Below are 15,069 nucleotides of genomic sequence, written 5' to 3' on the forward strand. Positions count from 1 at the left end.
TAAATCCTGTAAGAAGGATAACTCTATTGATTATCTTTTCCTATAAACAGGACTATCCGTCCACAGTGTATTTTATTTGGAAACTAAACTAAATTTTAGTAAGAGGGTTATACGTGGCAACATAGGGACAGGGTTTCTGTTATTTACATAAAAGCATACTAATATCATAATGGTAGTGTTACAAGGTCCTATTAATGTGTGGTCATCACATTTGTTAAATGTCTCACCACATTCCTATTGAAACTATTTACTCTTCTTGTAAATAACACCTATGACAAATTTATACAAATGTCCACTAAGACTTTGCTCGTCAACTTTCATTTAGGTAACAGCGATCTTTTAGATGTATTTAAATCAGTACTGTTAAGAAATACTGACTAGCTTTATTTTCAAGAATCTCAAGTTTAAGTTATACATACTGTTATCCTCCAATAAGAATCATTGGCCGATTCTTCATCTTTGACAGGTTCAGCATGCCTGCAATGCAAAACATTATCTTTTGTATTAACACATGAAATCCAATTTTTAAATTTAATAAATGCTTATACAAACATAAAGTTTCTTCAAAAAATGTATTTCTGACAACTTCCTGTCACAGATAATTTTCACTGAATGTTTCAACCCAGTTATATTGCTGATGAGAAGCAAATGTTGATCTTTTCCCTCTCTTCCTTCACCATCTCCTGTTTTGTTCACCTTGACATATTTCTACCAAAAAGACTACCCCAATGGATCCACTGCTTATATTTAACACACAGTAAATTCAGTGCAAATATTTCCTTAACACAGGATGTGCATTGACGAGCTTGAATTAATCAGAAAAATATAAACAGATACTAACCATTCCACAGCTCTTACAAAATACTTGCATTAAGTAATCATCAAAGCTACTTTTTGTACAGCAAGAGGACTAACAGTCAAAATGGTGCTACATGCTACAGGCAGTGCAATACAATTTATTTTACTCATTGCTACAGCAATAAATGTACTTATAAAAATATTCAGACTTAGACTATAATCAAATACAGAGAGAGAAAATATTCTAACTAAAGAGATATAGCAGCCATAGGCAGAAACAAATAAAAAAAAGTGATACTAATCTTAGCTTTGAGGACCAAAAGTTTCTTCATCTGGAAAATGTAAAAAGAGAAATGAGACTGTTCAAGAAATAAGGATGAAAATTTAGGATCTTGAGTCATGGAAGATGGATGGTTAAATGAATGAAAAAACTAGACTGGACATGATGAAATTCAGATGCGAAAGAGCAGCAGATGATGTAATTTTAAATGCTGAGAAATAAGATCTCTTCAAGAGGAGCCACCAAAAGGTCAAATAAGTGAAGAACAAGCTGAAAATACCGGTAAATGGGCTAAAATGGTGGCAAATAGATAAACGAAACAGAAAGATAGTGCTGAAGAACAGGCAACCAAACAACAACAACAACAACAACAATAACAATAACAGCACATTGTAGCAATATATAATAGCAGTCCCACAACATCTGGAGGAAGATTTTCCACTAACAGAACAATAAATTCATGAAGCCATCAAATCATTCCAAAACTTCAAAGCAACAAATGAAGACTCCACTACAGCAAAATTATTGAAATAGTCAGAACACACAAATGATCTACAACTGCTGTTTGAGAACATTTGGAAAGCTGAAGAGATTATTGAAAGCATTAATCCACAGCTATGAAAAAAAGGGGACACACAAAATGTCAACAATTGCAGAGATGCCTGACTTCTGCCAGTGGTATACAAAATATTATCAAAAATTCTCTGGACAGAGTTGTAGAAACTTTAGACAAATAACTGGGAGAATCTCAAGGAGCTCTAGAAAGGGAAGACCCTGCACAGAACAGATGTTTATTAGAAAATTGATAATTCTCCACAGACTGTTAATCACCAAACCAATAATAGTATCACGTATTGGTTTCAAGAAAACATTTGATTTGGTAGGCAGAGAAATTATGGGTAAAATCATCAAAGAATTTTGTGTTAAAGCAAACATAATCCTCAAAACACTAGCAAATAGGGTGACTGAAGCTAAATTTATGGGAGAAGTATCTCAACCATTTGAAATAAAAACTGGTGTTAGACAAGGGGACAGTTTATCACCTTTACTGTAACACTACATTCTAGAAAAAATAGAAAGTTATTGGAATTTGGAGAAAAAAAATCACAAAATTGAACCAATAGTTTTAGGACGAAAAACAAATGGAATTAAGGTAAACTGCCTGGCTTCTGCAGATGATTCTGATATACTTTCAAAAAATCTGACAGACAGTTATTAAAAGAAATCTTTTGGAAGAAATAGCAAAGAGAGCTGGTCCCAAAATTTCAGACGAAAAAACAACATTGATGACAATTTCAAACAATGCATCAACATTCTTAGAAAAACAAAAATGTAAAATAGCATTAGTAAGTAAATTTAAATATATTGGACAAACTGTACAACAAAATGGACTAGAAGAATTAACAGTAGATGCAAGAGTCAGCAAACTGGAGAGAGCAAATCGTTTGACAAAGGATATTTACAACAAGAAATGTACAACTAAAAAAAACAAATTTAAACACTATCCCACAGTGGTATGACCAGGATGTTTACATGGATGAGGATGCCTAATGATGAACTATAAGCTGGACAGAACAGAGGTTCCACAAAGGAGCATTATTAGAAAATAATGGTTGCAATACAAGCTACAGATGGCTGGAAAATGAGAAGTAATGAGGAGATATACAAAAATTTTGAGAAAATATCAGAAGTAATGGCTAAAAGAAGATTAATCTTATTTTAGAGACCTCTACTGAATGAGTAGTTCTGGAAGAAGGAATCAATGATAGCATGGATTACAGAAATAAGAAAGAAACAACATCAAACAATCAGAAATAATAGAAAGAAACCTTTTTACAGATAACATACTGAATGTAAAAGGATCATCACCTCTCCAAGATCAAAATTAATTTCATCCCTCTCAATAAGACTGTGAAAACCGGAAATAAATTTCATAAATATGATACTGCGAAGCTCAAAATCAATCAAAACGTAATGGAACAATGCCACCAGTAACTGACAGTTGAATCCCATAAATGGGCAGACATTGCCTCCATGATCCAACAAGCAGCTAATACTACAATCCTGACAGCTAAAAAGAGGAATCATACATGGTGGAATGAGGTTTGTGGTGAGGTGGTGGCCCAAACAGCAAGTGCATGGAAATAGTGGAACTCTACCAGGAGACCTGATGATTTTGATGTATTCCATGAAGTTCAAAAATATGCAGCCAGAACTCTACTGCATGAGAAACAGCAGTTAGAACAGATCGATCAGCGTTTCCAGATAAACAATGTCAGAGATTTCTATCAGACGTTCAAATCGAATTTGAAAGGATACCAAGCCCCTAGTTTTTGTTTTAGAGACGAAAATGGAAAGCTCAGTGTTGTGTACATAGTTCCGCATATTCAGCGCGTACACAAATTTCCCACTAGAGTGCGCCCCGCTAAGCACAACAGCGCAGGCGCAGCACTCGTCCATCTCCCCACTACGAGATGGTGCTGCCATAGAGACGGACCAAATTCTGCTTCCGCCGATCCGCGTATTAATATGTAACGCAGCCAATGAGATTGCTGCTAACATAGAACACTTTCTCCTCGCGCATCACACTCACGCAGTGATACATGAACGTGCGAGGTATTATAACGGGTGTAAAGACCTTCGATCAGTCAGTCTGCATTTGTCTGCACCAGTCTGCATTAGTCTGTACCAGTCTGCATTAGTCTGTACCAGTCTGTACGAGTTCTACAATTGTCTGTGCCAGTCCATAGTCAAGATCCAGTCTGCGCCTAATAAGATTACCATATTCCTGTACATAGCCATGAAGATAAATGTATAGACACTTTTGTCAAGTATCCGAGATATATGTAAGAATAAGATTAACGTACCAATACCAAAGGAACTTCAGATTGTCAATTGTAAATAGCATCCAGAACCAAGTTAAATAATTTTTATATTTGTTATTATTTTAATAAATGTGTGTGAAAATTAATCAAGTTCTATTTAAAGTTGGTCACCATCAATCTGCTACTCTAAGTGTGCAAGTGGCATTTCTATCGTCTGACCTAATGGCAGAAGATAAACATGCCATGATAAGACCACGAGACATATTGCTGACACTCGCTTACTTCGTTAGAGCAACAAGTCAAATAATCTGATGGTGTGTGTACTGAAGGTCTTACAGTACGCACACCACACTCGGCCTGACCAACAAAGAGAACTGCAAGATAATGTCTCGTTACTTTGAAAACCTACTTAATTGTGATGAACCGAAAGAAAGATTCCCTGTATGTGCCCCAATCCACAAACTACCCCTCATCTCCATCTGGTAAAGAGGAGACCAAAGAGATCATCAACAACTTTAAGAATAATAAGGCAGCTGGAGAGGATTCAATAGTGGTGGAACTACTGAAGCTGGCAAATAATGAAACTCTAGATATACTAGTCCAACTTTTTGAGGAGATCTGGAGAGCTGGGATGATACCAACTGAATGGCAGTCAGCTTTAATCCATCGTATACACAAAAAAGGTGATAAATAGAATGTCAATAACTATAAGGGTACCTCATTAGTATCTGTTCCATATAAGATTCTCTCCAAAGTGATACAGAATAGAATAGAAGATCATTGTAACCAACTGGTTGGGGACTATCAAGCTGGTTTCTGAAAGGGCGATTCTTGCGCAGAACAGATCTTTAACCTGAAGAGCATGATCAGGTACAAAAAAAATTGGAAAAATAACTATGTGGTCATATTTGTTGATTTTCAGAAAGTATATGACTCCATCGACTGACAGGCAGTAATGAATATTTTGGAAAAGAAAGCTGATCAAACAAACTCTTACTAACACAGTGTCAAAAATTAAATTTATGGGTGAGGTATCTGAACCTTTTCAATTGTGTCTTGGAAAAGGTCATTCAAGAGTGGAGAAAGTTATTAGCCCAAGGAGAAACAAATGAAGAGTGGTTCAGACTTGGTCCTAAGAACAAAGGGGTATGCATTGGCTGCTTAGATTTTGCGGCTGACCTAGCCATTTTTGCTAACAACATAGAGTCAGCAGTCAACAAGATAAATAGGCTGTCAGAAATTGCTGAAAAAAGTTAGACTCCAGATCTCTATTCAAAAGACAAAACATATGACGAACATCTGTGATGGACCTGAATGGATGATAACCAACCTGGGAAAAAATTGGATGAGTTAAGAATTTCAGGTATCTTGGTGAAGTCATCCACCTGGAGAATGGATTAAAAGAAGAAGCAATTGTCGGGATGAGGAAGTTAGACCAAGCATACCAACTGACAAAGAATACTTATAACAAAAAGTCTATGAGTATATGGGCCAAGTTCCAACATTATAATACAGTTGTAAAACCTGAGGGCTTATAAGCATCCAAATCTTTGACCACGAATAGACAAGGTAAGCTGAGCGGCTGGAAAAGCGTGAGTGTAGGATATTAAGGAAAATCCTAAGGTAATAGATGGGTCGATGGACAATGGCGAATGAGAGCAAATGAGGACTCGTGCAGCAAGACAGAAAATATCACAGCATCCATTACGAAGAAATGATTGTTATTTTATGGTATCTCATGAAAATGGACGGTGATCGACTAACAAAAAGAATATGGAGTTTCATCCCATCTAAGAAAACGAGGCCGAGATGGTTCAAAAAATGTGAAAAAGATCTTAAGCAGATTGGTATCTCAGAGAGAAATTCCTGAAAGGAACAAATTTAGAAGATTGGTGACCAACTACCAAGGTTTTAACATGGCATCAACATCCGAAAGACAGTGAGGACCATTATCTGAAGAGCATAAAAAGGCACTTCTTGCAGGGGCTCAGAAGATACTGGCAGGAAGTCAAAGCTGGAGCAAGAACAAGACCTGGACACTAGAGTGAAGTCGGTTGTTACCACGCAGTCCGTAGAGACTCACCTCAATAAAAAAAATAAGTAAATAAAAATAAAAGGCTTTCAATGCAGAAGAAATAGGGGATTGAGAACAACACGAATAGAATAAAGGGGGAAAAACATGAGGAGGAGATGGACGAGTACTGGAAAAACAGGAGACGACAAGGGAAGAAGAAGAAGTGAAGTTATTACATGATGAGAGATGGTGATTGGATTTGATTTGATTCAGTTTTCATTACATACACCGAAAAAATGAGATGATTCTCGAGGGTGTGGAACATGTCAGAATGTATAACACAAAACATTTTAATATAATGAATACTACCCTGATCATTTGTCATGAGATTGTCAAAATAGGTGAATACAATACAATAAACTGGAAAAGCTAATATTTACAGAATTAATACGCTGTCAGAATGAAACATTGTTATGCACTATTAATAAATTTATCATACACAAAATACCTAATTTTGACTGTTGCAACCAAGTGCTGTCAAAACTTAAATCTAACATATTTTTACTTAAGCTGGCCTTTCAGTCTCTGTTAGGATATTCATCTATAGAGTAGAAGGCATTGCCTATCAAAAAGTCATTCAAACTCTGTTTAAACTGTGCTTTATCTGAAACCAAGTTTTTAATGGTTGCTGGTAATTTATTGAAAATGTGTGTTCCTGAATATTGGACCCCCTTTTGGACCAACATAAGTGATTTTAGGTCTTTATGTAGATTTTTCTTATTCCTAGTATTGATAATATGTATTGAGCTACTTGTTGGAAATATAGATATATAACTTGCAACAAATTTCATTAAGGAGTAAGTATACTGAGAAGCAATGGTTGGAATTCAAAGTTCCTCGAATAGGTTCTACACGATGTTCTTCAAAGACTGGTCCCAGATACTCCATTGCACCATTCACCGAACCTGATAACCCCGAGCCGTCAGTAACAAAAATTAAGTCTTGCTTAAGAGATTTACAACACTACATGCACTTGTTACCAAAGTCTCATTTACTTTTAGAGCTATCTGTTCCACTTCCTTTTTGGCCCCACTTCTCTCTGTCTTCACTATATCTGAAACAGTTCTTATTTTGTTGCCCGATACAATTATCATTTTCTCTTAATAAAGCTACTTCGATTTCTGGATTACTTGATTCAATATTTTGCAGTATTCTTTGTAATGCATTACAATTCTAATATCAGAAACGTTCCTAGATAGTAGATACAGTCTCCTTTTTGCCCCACATGATATCTTTATTCCTTGTATAATCCATGGTTTATCTTTTGACTTCTGTGTGATCTGAGTTACCTTTAGGGGAAAACAATTTTCAAAAGAGGAGGTAACTTTATTAATAAATGCTTTGCATTTTCCATTTGAGTCAGGTAAACATCTCTCCAGTTCATGTCTTTGAGCAATTTCCTGAATTCCTCAATTTCTGGCTTATTTATTATCCTCCTGTACTCAGATTTAATATTTTTTTATCCTGACAAGTTTCAACATTTAACACAAGATGCTGCACGTCGTGATCAGATAGTCCATTTACTATTGGTTTTGTGATATGATGTTTTTCCCCTAGATTTGTTCATAAAGATATTATCAATAGCAGTCTCAGAGCATTTACATATCCTAGCTGCAAAGTTCACAATAGGAACTAAATTGAATGATAGTGTTAAAAACACCAGCAACCACTATTTCCCCTTCTTTTGTTTTTTACACAAGCTATTCCTTTCGCTTTGTGAAATGAAGCACTGCCTAGTTCCAAAACACAGGACTACTATGACAAGGTGAAATGTTCTCAGAGTGCTACATGTATGATAGTAAATGTAATCAGCACTATAGTTGTTTTCTGAGTAGTTATGCTGTGTGTGTTTCATTCAATCAGATGAAATGGAATAAAATCATCAATTTATTTATTTGGGCTCTTTATCACCAAGATACATTCAATGTTGGTTGAGGTTTATCTTTTGAATTCACTCCAGTGTAGATTGTCAAAATTTTATCAGTTGTCAATGTACTTGTAACACAGTTTCCGAATTTACTGCCATCCAGGAAAGTATCACACTCAAATTATTCTCAGAGACTGAGAGATGGCTGAAACCGAGAGCAGAAAGCTCTGACATATTTAGTGATTAATGGAATATATATCAGAAAGGCAGGTTAGACACTGTAGGAGAGGGAGTGTCCATTGTCTCTATTGAGGTCAAAGCTGATTGTGACAGTGAAGTTATCTGGTTGCGTATAACAAGTCTAGGTGAAATCACGTTAATTAATGGATAATCAGCCACCCAGTTCTGCTATGACAGTTTTGGAGCCATTCACAGAAAGTCTACAGACAGTAGCACATAAATACCTAGATCATGCAATACTAGTTGGAGGTGAATTTAGCCTACTGAGTATAGATGGTAGCCTATGGCTTCATTGCAGGGGGTGCAGTCAATCTTGTGAAGCACTTTTGAATGTGGTTTTCGAAAATTGTCTTGAGCACCTAGTTTGCCATGCCACATGCAATGGAAATATCTTAGACCTTGTAGTTACAAACAGGCCAGATATCATCAATGACTTCAGCATAGAGATGGGGATTAATAATCATGATAACATAATAACAACTAAGGTTACAAAAATTAATAAATCAGTCAAGAAGGCTAGGAAAATGTTCATGCCAGAAAGAGCAGATAAGCAGATGTTAGCATCTTACTTAGACAGAACTGACATCACTTAGTTCCATTAAGATGGACGTAGAGAGATTATGGTCAAAGCTTAAACAGATCGTGAATTGCACTCTCAACAAGTCTGTACCTAGTAAACGAATTAAGGATGCAAAAGAGCCACTGCGGTTTAACAATGAAATTTGGAAAATACTGAGGAAGGAAAAGCTACTGCACTCTTGGTTCAAAAGAGAATGCCAAATGGCAACAAGGAAAGGTTACTACCACTGTCATACCTCAGCAAAAGATCTGGCTGAGAAGCAGGGGAATTTATTGTCCTATGTAAAATCACTAAGTGAGTCAAAGAATTCCATCAAGTCACTTGACCAGTCTGGTGTGGCAGTAGGAGATAAATGTTTTAAATTTTGCATTTAAGAAATCATTCATGCAAGAGAATCATATAAACATACCGTCATTTGACAATAGCACAAAGACACCTAACAACAATCACCACAAGAGGCCAGCACTAGCACAAGTTGTTCACATGATATTCGTTGGACTGTTGCCTGTAAACCCGTCCCATGTCAGTGCTCTTGGAAGAGAGCTGTGGCAGTGACACGGCTCTGTTGTTGTTCCTGTGCAGTGATCTGCAAAGACGCGACGGTACGGGACGGGGGGTTGGGTCGAGATTCAAGCAGTGATTAAATACTTCATAAAGAAAGGTATGAAAGTGAAGGACATTCATGCCGATTTCCAGAAAACACCAGGGGACTCTGCTCCTTTGTCTTCAACTGTTGCCAAGTGGATAAATGAATTTCAATTTGGTCAGGAGAGCTTAGATGATGATCATCCATGAATAGGTCAGCAAAAACGTGTCACTACTCTAGAAATCATTGCAAAAGTCCGCATAATGATCAAGGAGGATCACCAATTTAGAGTGCATGAAATTGCTCACGCTTGCCAGATGTCATCTGAAAGGTATTCACAAGATGGGTGCCGCGACTCTTGACGCTGTGTCAAAAACGCATGAGAATGGACATATCACAACAATGTTTGGCCTGTTTTAGGAGAAACAAACAAGATCTTTTGTGCTGGTTTGTGACCACGAGGAAACTTTGGTTTACTACTATACCCCAGAGACAAAGCAACAATCAAGGCAGTGGAAACATGCTGAATCTCCGCCGCCAAACTCCTTCAGCGGGGAAGGACATGGCGTCAGTGTTCTGGGATGCGCCACCAAATTCCTTCAGCGGGGAAGAGCATGGCATCAGTGTTCTGGGATGAGAAGGGGATTCTGTTTGTACATTATCTCCCCACTGGGCAAACAATTACTGGAGAATACTATGCTAACCTTCTGGACAAATTGCAACAAATGATATGCGAAAAAGGCCAGGTTTAATAAGGAAGAAAGTCGTCTAGCATCAAGCAAATGCACGCTCGCATGCATGTACCATCGCCATGGTAAAATTACACAAACTAAGGTATGAATTGTTGCCACACGTGCCTCTTCCCTAAACTTAAAATTTTTCTTTGTGGATGAAGATTCACTTAAATGAAGAATTGATAGCCTGAGTTGACAACTATTTTATAGGCCTGGAGGAAAATCATTGTCGAGATGGGATCGAGGTATTGGAACACTGTTGGACCAAGTGAATTAATCTACAAGCAGGGTACCTTGAAAAACAAAAAAGTTTCAGTGACATAAGTACATTTTTTCTATTCTGTTTCAAGAACTTTTCAAACCACCCTCGTAAGCATCCCCGACGCCTGAAATAATTAAAAACAAATAAGTCGCCAGTTGCAGATGGAATCTCAATTTGGTTTTACAAAGAGTGCTATATGGCACTGGACCCTTACTTAGCTTGTATTTATTGTGAATCTCTCACCCAGCAGAAAGACCCAGCAACTGGGGAAAAAAATACAGAGGCGTCTCCTGTATATACGAAGGGCGAAAGAACAGACCCGCGAAATTACAGACCAATACCCGTAACATCAGTTTGCTGCAGAATTCTTGAACATATTCTGGGTTTGAATCTAATCAGTTTCATAGAAACCAATAAGTTTATGTCCACAAATCAGTACAAAGCATCGCTCATGGGCAACTCAGCATGCCCTTTTGTCATACGACGTCTGTTCAAAAAATTCCAAAACTTTGTCCATAAAATTTTCTATGCTTATCTTTTAATTACTATGGATTGTCTCCTTCGAAATACTCTCCTCCACAATTGATACACTGCTCCCAATATCATTTCCACTTCCAGGAGCAGTCTTGACACACATCTTGCTGGGTCGCATAAAGTGCCGTCTGCGAATTTTCTTTTATCTCATCTACCATAGCAAAACTTCATCCTTTTCAACTTTGGAAATAAAAAGAAGTCTGCAGGGGTCATACTATTCTCGCAAGGAACATCTCATTCTCATTTGTGAGATCCAAAAGTTTTTTTGGTCTTGACTCATGAGCCGTGGAATGAACTTGGCGGCAACACAATGCATTCCAAGATGCTGTGTCATTTCATAACATGATCCAATTGAAATGTTACATTCTTCTACAATCTCTCAGACAGTGTATCTTCGACTGCCACACACAATTTCTTTGACGTTCCTGACACAAGCGTCATCAGGGGACATCTAAGAGCGTCCTGAACAAGGATTATTTTTGACTTTTGTAAAGCCATTTTAAAACGTGTGAATAATACATAACACCAAGTATGGCTTAAGCACTCATCGCTATAGGCTCCCTGCATCATTTGGTGTGTCTGTGTAAAGGTTTTCTTGAGTTTCACGCAAAATTTAATGCAGATGCATTGCTCCTCTAACTTTGCCATCACAAAATTCACAAACCCAGATTCCATATTTCTTGATTTCCGAGAAGCATTTGACATAGTGCCTCACTGCAGACTTTTAACAAAGGTACAAGCACATGGAATAGGTTCCCAGACATGTGAGTGGCTCAAAGACTTCTGAAGTAATAGAACCCACTACATTATCCCGACGGTGAGTGTCCATCAGTGACTAGGGTATCATTAGGATCATTCCAGGGATGTGTGATAGGAGCGCTATTACTCATATTTTCTATGTGCATAACTGATCTGATGGACAAAGTGGACAGTAATCTGTGGTTGTTTGCTGATGATGTTGTGGTGTATGGAAGGTGTCATCGTTGAGTGATTTAGGAGGATAAAAGATGACTTGGGCAAAGTTCCCAGTTGGTGTGATAAATGACAGCTAACCCTAAATGTAGAAAAATATAAGTTACTGCAGATGAGTTGGAAAAACTAATCCATAATGCCAGAATCCAGCATTAGTAGTGTCATGAATGAAGTCACATTGTTTCAATATCTGGACATAACGTTGCAATGTGATATGAAATGGAACAAACTTGTGAGGGTCATGGTAGGGAGGGCGATTAATCATCTTTCGTTTGTTGGGTGGATTTTACTACAGTGTGGCTCAGCTGTGATGGACATCAGATATAGGATGCTAGTGTCTGGGATCCACAAGGGGTCGAATTAAAGCAGACATTGGGGTAATTCAGAGGCAGGATACTAGATTTGTTAACAGTAGGTCGAAACAACAACATACAAGTATTATGGAGATGTTTCTGGAACTCAAATGGGAATCCCTGGAGGGATTTTGAGGAACACTGTGCTGACTGCAGAACAATTCTGATTGCACCAACATACATTATGCGTAAGGACCACGAAGATAAGAGACGACAAATTAGGACTCATAGAGAGGCATATAGACATTCACTTTTTCCTCAATCGATTGGCAGATGGAACGGAAAAGGAACTGACTACAGTTGAAATAAAATTACTTGATAGTTGGCACTTCAAACGCCAATAAGAGTAGTCAGCGTCACACTTGAACTGTCTGCTGTTGCCAAACTCCACCAAAATTGGCCAGTCACTTCCAATTCCTGGTTCAGCATTCTTTCTTGATGTATTTGTATCCCGAATTACGAGCCCGACACTTTTATTATGTATTTCATGACACGCGATAGCTACACCAAAAACAACACACATTAACAATGCTAATGAAAGACACACATTTCATTCATAGCACTAACCAAACACTACCGAATAACTCAGCACAAGGTGTAATTCAGTATCATACATATAGTTATCATATTCACAGAGATCATCTTACATTAGATAAGCTTTTCACTACATTGTGTGAAACTGAAATTTTTAAGGTTGCAGTTCATAGTTGCAACTGGGTCACTACATTCACATATATAAATACTTCATGCAGTGCTGTGGCATAGCACAATGGTTGGCAGATTAATCTAATGTGTAGCATGTCGTAGGTTTGAATCTCATCAATGTAGCAAAATTTTTATTTCTAAATCTAACCAAAAGAGTGTGATTATTATTTTCATTCAATTAATTGGTTTAAATGTATTTTTTTATTTTTAATACTTTGCTGCATCATTTTTCATCATTGTTTTGACTGTTCTATTTGGTCTTATTTTTCTTCCTGTCACTATTTCTTCATTTGGAATCTGCCTCAGTCATCTATAATCCACGAACAAGTGCCCACATGGACTGTTCACTGGTTTCTAACATGGCAGCATGTGCAGCTAGAGTAAGGATAGTTACAGGTAACAAATGAAACGGAGAAATTTTAATTTGCTTTCAGCCCTGAAATTGAGTTTTTGTTGTCTTGAGTTTACCCTTAAGCGTTAGCTTTAATCGCCATGAACAAAGCGATCATGATATTAGTACTGCTGCAGACTGTTGACCACAATTTTCTCAGCTGGGTTAGGACACAAGTTTACAGTCAGGGATACAAAACGGGTCGTCTTCCCCAGTTCAGTCACTGGTCACTTTAAATCAATAGTCGACAGAGTATCCAACATTTCTGACATACCTTGCACCAGCCACTAGAAAAATTGCTCTGTGTTAAACGTTTAACATAATTTGTGAAGTGAGCCGCTTGTTTGTTGTCACCTGTAACCAAACGGTAGCTGGTAGCCAATGTGGCAACATTGTTGCGGCAAGTGATTGATGTCAACTATCAAGTAATTTTATTCAGACTATTGTAGTGAGACAGGGTACCTTCTGCCATGCACCATATGGTGGCTAGTGGAGTATGTATGTAGATGTGGAATCAGTCTTTCCTTCTCATCCCATCTGGAAAGTCTCCCCTGATCTGCAGTTCTGGGTAACTTTCTCAAAATCTACAATTTTTCCTAGACCTATCCTTCACCCCTCTTCCTTCCACTTCAACCCTTCTGCCTGAAGAATGAGCTACTGGCTCTGAAACCTTGCCTAATTATAATCTTCTTTTATGTGTGTGTTCTGCCGCCACTTAGCAAGTAGATTGTTTATCTATCCAATTCAATTATCATGTAACCAAAAGCTGCATTTAACACACCAAGTCTCTTTTACCAATCACTTTTAATATGTCCTACAGAATGTACTGGCTATCCTGTCCTTTTTTGAGATTACTGTTTTGTTGTACTTTTCTACAGGCATCGTCTTACTTATTAGGAGTCAGTTCCTTCATGTTGTTGTTGTTGTGGTCTTCAGTCCTGAGACTGGTTTGATGCAGCTCTCCATGCTACTCTATCCTGTGCAAGCTTCTTCATCTCCCAGTACCTACTGCAACCTACATCCTTCTGAATCTGCTTAGTGTATTCATCTCTTGGTCTCCCTCTACGATTTTTACCCTCCACGCTGCCCTCCAATGCTAAATTTGTGATCCCTTGATGCCTCAAAACATGTCCTACCAACCGATCTCTTCTTCTAGTCAAGTTGTAGAGCTGCATGTACTCGGGAAAAATTACGGCTGTAGTTTCCCCTTGCTTTCAGCCTTTCGCAGTACCAGCACAGCAAGGCCGTTTTGGTTAATGTTACAAGGCCAGATCAGTCAATCATCCAGACTGTTGCCCCTGCAACTACTGAAAAGGCTGCTGCCCCTCTTCAGGAACCACATGTTTGTCTGGCCTCTCAACAGATACCCCTCCGTTGTGGTTGCACCTACGGTACGGCCATCTGTCTCGCTGAGGCACGCAAGCCTCCCCACCAATGGCAAGGTCCATGGTTCATGGGGGGAGTTCCTTCATAGTCAACAGTTAAGGAATGGGTGGCTGAATTCATATGTAGCATATGTCTCTGTAAGATGACTCATGAACAACTTCCTAGAATTACAATCAAATATGAAAATGCTGAGAAAGAACACAGTGTGATATTGCAAGATCAGTAATTAAAAAGATGTGCAAAACATTTGATGCCGTGGCCATACCAGAAAGTGAGTGGCATGTCTGTTGAAGCCTGACTACAACCTAATGTGAAAAACAATTTGGGACAATCTGACACACAACTGATTCTATGCACCAATCTGTTCCCGTGGATGAAATGAAACAGCAGTTGCACAAAAATAGCCAAGGTGACTTAATCGGAGAGAAAGAGTGGTCATTGTTTTCTAGGATGCAAAAGGGATTTCTATTTTAGATTAGCTT

General features: G+C 38.0%; 1 pseudogene; it reads right to left on the reverse strand.

Annotated features, from left to right (window-relative positions):
* Positions 1-421: 421 nt before the first annotated feature.
* Positions 422-15,069, reverse strand: part of LOC124592029 — a 55,811-nt pseudogene continuing 41,163 nt past the window's right edge.

The sequence above is a fragment of the Schistocerca americana genome, unplaced genomic scaffold, assembly GCF_021461395.2.
Source record: "Schistocerca americana isolate TAMUIC-IGC-003095 unplaced genomic scaffold, iqSchAmer2.1 HiC_scaffold_89, whole genome shotgun sequence".
In the NCBI taxonomy this organism is placed as follows: Eukaryota; Metazoa; Arthropoda; class Insecta; order Orthoptera; family Acrididae; genus Schistocerca; species Schistocerca americana.